Source organism: Nyctereutes procyonoides, unplaced genomic scaffold, assembly GCF_905146905.1.
Source record: "Nyctereutes procyonoides isolate TBG_1078 unplaced genomic scaffold, NYPRO_anot_genome, whole genome shotgun sequence".
Classification (NCBI taxonomy): Eukaryota; Metazoa; Chordata; class Mammalia; order Carnivora; family Canidae; genus Nyctereutes; species Nyctereutes procyonoides.
In genome coordinates, this window is record NW_026575146.1 from 41,447,202 (window position 1) to 41,452,312 (window position 5,111).

Genomic DNA, 5,111 nt, shown 5'->3' on the forward strand with positions numbered 1-5,111 from the left:
GAAAATGAAGGGGTGGAGAACCATTTATCTTTCAAATAGGGGGATCCCTGGGTGGCGCAGCGATTTGGCGCCTGCCTTTGCCCCAGGGCGCGATCCTGGAGACCCGGGATGGAGTCCCACGTCGGGCTCCCGGTGCATGGACCCTGCTTCTCCCTCTGCCTGTGTCTCTGCCTCTCTCTATCTCTCTCTGTGTGACTATCATAAATAAATTAAAAAAATTATCTTTCAAATGGCCCTCAAAAGAAAGCTGAGTTACCAATCCTCATATCAGATAAACTAGAGTTTATCCCAAAGACGGTAGTAAGAGATGAAGAAGGACACTATAACATACTTAAAGGGTCTATCCAACAAGAAAACCTAAGAATCATGAATATTTATGCCCTTAATGTGGGAGCCACCAAGTATATCAATCCATTATAACCGAAGTAAAGAGATACTTAGATAATCATATACTAACAGTAGGAGACTTCAACAGGGCGCTCTCAGCAAGTAACAGATCTTCTAAGCAGAACATCACCAAAGAAACAAGGGTCTTGAATGATACTTTACCAAATAGTTTTTACAGATATATACAGAACATTGCATCCAAATGCAACTGAATACACATTCTTCCCAAGCGCACATGGAACTTTCTCTAGAATAGACAACATATTGGGTCAGAAATCAGGTCTCAACCAATACCAAAAGATTGGGATTGTCCTCTGCATATTTTCAGACCACAGTGCTTTAAAACTAGAACTCAATCACAAGAAGAAATTTGGAAGAAACCCAAAAACATGGAGGTTAAAGAGCGTCCTACTAAAAGATGAATGGATCAGCCAGGGAATTAGAATAGAACTTAAAAGATTCATGGAAACTAGTGAAAATGAAAACACAAACATTCAAAATCTTTGAGATACAGCAAAAGCAGTCCTAAGAGGGAAATACATTCCAATACAAGCCTCCCTCAAAAAACTGGGAAAAAAACTCAAATACACAAGCTGCACCTTCCTTGCACCTAAAGGATTTGGAGAAACAACAGCAAATAAAGTCTGAACCAAGCAGAAGAAGAGCGATAATAAAGATTAGAGCAGAACTCAATGAGATAGAGATCAGACGATCTGTAGGAGAGATCAACAAAACAAGGAGCTGGTTCTTTGAAAGAATTAATAAGATAGATAAACCCCTAGCCAGCCTTATTAAAAAGAAAAGAGAAGACTGATATTATTAAATCACGGATGAAAGAGGAGAGATCACAGCCAATATCAAGAAAATACAAATTTTGAAAATATTAGCAGCTATATGCCAACAAATTAGGCAATCTGAAAGAAATGGATGCATTTCTGGAAACTCACAAATTACCAAAACTGAAACAGGAAGAAATAGAAAACGTGAACAGGCCAATAACCAGTGAGGAAATTGAAGAAGTCATCACACTCCTTCCAAGACACAAAGGTCCAGGGCCAGATGGCTTCCCAGGGGAACTCTAAAAGACATTTAAAGCAGAAATAATACCTATTCTACTAAAGCTGTTTCAAAGGATAGAAAGGGAGGGAATACTTCCAAACTCGTTTTATGAGGCCAACATTACCTTGATCCCAAAACCAGACAAAGACCCCAACAAAAAGGAGAATTACAGACCAATATCCCTGATGAACATGGATGCAAAAATTCTCACCAAGATACTAGCCAATAGGATCCAACAGTATATTAAGAGGATTATTCAATATGACCACGTGGAAATTATCCCTGGGATGCAAGGCTGGTTCAACATTTGTAAAACAATCAACCTGTTATATCACATCAATAAGAGAAAAGACAAAAACCATATGATCCTCTCAATAGATGCAAAGAAAGCATTTGACAAAATTCAGCATTCATTCCTGATTACAACTCTTCAAAGTGTAGGGATAGGGCAGCCCTGGTGGCTCAATGGTTTGGTGCCGCCTCCAGCCCAGGGTGTGATCCTGGAGACCCGGGATCGAGTCCTCTATGTCGGTCCCTGCATGGAGCCTGCTTCCCCTCTGCCTGTGTCTCTGCTCTCTCTCTCTCTCTCTCTCTCTCTCTCTCTGTGTGTGTGTGTGTGTCTCTCATGAACAAATAAATAAAATCTTTTTTAAAAAGTGTGGGGATAGACGGAACATTCCTCATACAATAAAAGCCATCTATGAAAAGCCCACAGCAAATATCCTTCTCAATGAGAAAAACTGAGAGCCTTTCCCCTAAGATCAGGAACACGACAGGGCTGTCCATTCTCACCACTGTTATTCAACATAGTACTAGAAGTCCTAGCCTCAGGCATCAGACAACAAAAAGAAATAAAAGACATTCAAATTGGCAAAGAAGAAGTCAACTTCTCCCACTTCACAGATGACATGACACTGTATATAGAAAACCCAGGGCAGCCCCAGTGGCTCAGTGGTTTAGAGCCACCTTCAGCCCAGGGCCTGATCCTGGAGACTGGAGATTGAGTCCCACGTCGGGCTCCCTGCATGGAGCCTGCTTCTCCCTCTGCCTGTGTCTCTGCCTCTCTCTTTCTCTCTCTTCTCTCTTTCTCTCTCTGTCTCTCTGCCTCTCATGAATAAATAAATAAATTTTTTTAAAAAGGAGTAAACTTTTTTTTAAAAAAGAAAAAAAAAAAAGAAAACCCAAAGACTCCACCCCAAGATTTCTAGAACTCATACAGCAAGTTGGCAATGTGGCAGGATACAAAATCAATGCAGAGAAATCAGTGGCATTTCTGTACACTAACAATGAGACTGAAGAAAGAGAAATTAAGGAATCAATCCCTTTTATAATTGCACCCAAAGCATAAGAAACCTAGGAATATATCTAACCAAAGAGGTAAAGGATGTATACTCTAAAAACTACAAAATACTTATTAAAGAAACTGAGGAAGACACAAAGAAACAAAGTCCATGCTTGTGGATTGGGAGAATAAATATTGTGAAAAAGTCTATTCTTCCCAGAGCAATTTACACATTACATGCAATCCTTATCAACACCTTGCTCTTTCTTTACAGAGTTGGAACAAATAATCTTAAGATTTGTTGGACTCAGGAAAGACCCCCAAATACCCAGAGGATTATTGAAAAAGAAAACCAATGCTGGAGGGCATCTAATGCCTGGCTTCAGGCTGCATTACAAAGTTGTGATCATCAAGACAGAATGGTACTGGCACAAAAACAGACGCACAGATCAATGGAACAGAATAGTGACCCCAGAGATGGACCCTCACCTCTATGATCTACCCTTCTTCCCCAAAGCAGGAAAGAATATCCACTGGAGAAAAGACAGTCTCTTCAACAAATGGTATTGGAAAAATTGGAGAGCCATGTTAAGAAGAATGGAATTGGATCTTCTCTCACACCACACACAAAGAAAAAAAAATCAAAATGTTTGAAAAATCTAAATATGCGGGTAGGGAGGAGGGGCAAGATGGCGGAAGAGTAGGGTCCCCAAGTCACCTGTCCCCACCAAATTACCTAGAAAACCTTCAAATCATCCTGAAAATCTACGAATTCGGCCTGAGATTTAAAGAGAGACCAGCTGGAATGCTACAGTGAGAAGAGTTCGCGCTTCTATCAAGGTAGGAAGACGGGGAAAAAGAAATAAAGAAACAAAAGGCCTCCGAGGGGGAGGGGCCCCGCGAGGAGCCGGGCTGAGGCCGGGGCGAGTGTCCCCAGGACAGGAGAGCCCCGTCCCGGAGAAGCAGGAGCTGCACCAACCTTCCCGGGCGGAAAGGGGCTCGCAGGGAGTTGGAGCAGGACCCAGGAGGGCGGGGATGCCCTCGGGCTCCCGGGGACACTAACAGACACCTGCGCCCCGGAGAGTGCGCCGAGCTCCCTAAGGGCTGCAGCGCGCACGGCGGGGCCGGAGCAGCTCGGAGGGGCTCGGGCGGCGGCTCCGCAGAGGGGGCTGCTTGGCTCCGGGAGCAGCTCGGCGGCAGCGGCGGCTCAGGCAGAGGAAGAGGCTCAGCGCGGAGGGGGCTGCGCGGCTGGGAGCAGCTTGGAGGGGCTTGAGCGGCTCCGCAGAGCGGCGGCTGCGCGACTGGGAGCGCGAATCCAACAGCGCAGGCCCCGGAGCACAGGGCGCCGGGACACAGCCCAGGATCCCGCCTCCCCCGGGGACAGGCAGAGGCCGGGAGGGCCCAGGACAGCAAGGACGCTCCTGCCCTGAGCTGAGCAGATCAGCGGCCCCGCCCCGGAGCATCCAGGCCCTGTGGACGGAGAGCCCCGGAGTTCCTGCGGAGGCTGAATCCAGGCTTCCAGAGCTGGCCCCGCCACTGGGGTTGTTGCTCCTGGGGCCTCACGGGGTAAACAACCCCCGCTGAGCCCTGCAGCAGGCAGGGGCAGAGCAGCTCCCCCAAGTGCTAACACCTGAAAATCAGCACAGCAGGCCCCTCCCCCAGAAGACCAGCTGGACGGACCAGTTCCAGGGGAAGTCAAGGGACTTAAAGTCTACAGAATCAGAAGATACTCCCCCGTGGTTTTTTTGTTTTGTTTTGTTTTTGTTTTTTGTTTTTTGCTTTTTGATTTGTTTGCTTCCCCCAACCCCTTTTTTCCCTTTCTTTTTCTTTCTCTTTTTCTTCTTTTTTTCTTCCTTTTTTCTTTTTTCTTTTTCTCTTTTCTTTCCTTCTTTCTCTCCTCTCTTTTTCTCCTTTTCCCAATACAACTTGTTTTTGGCCACTCTGCACTGAGCAAAATGACTAGAAGGAAAACCTCACCTCAAAAGAAAGAATCAGAAACAGCCCTCTCTCCCACAGAGTTACAAAATCTGGATTACACTTCAATGTCAGAAAGCCAATTCAGAAGCACTATTATACAGCTACTGGTGGCTCTAGAAAAAAGCATTAAGGACTCACGAGACTTCATGACTGCAGAATTTAGATCCAATCAGGCAGAAATTAAAAATCAATTGAATGAGATGCAATCCAAACTAGAAGTCCTAACGACGAGGGTTAACGAGGTGGAAGAACGAGTGAGTGACATAGAAGACAAGTTAATGGCAAAGAGGGAACCTGAGGAAAAAAGAGATAAACAATTAAGGGACCATGAAGACAGATTAAGGGAAATAAATGACAACCTAAGGAAGAAAAACCTACGCTTAAATGGGGTTCCCGAGGGCGCCAA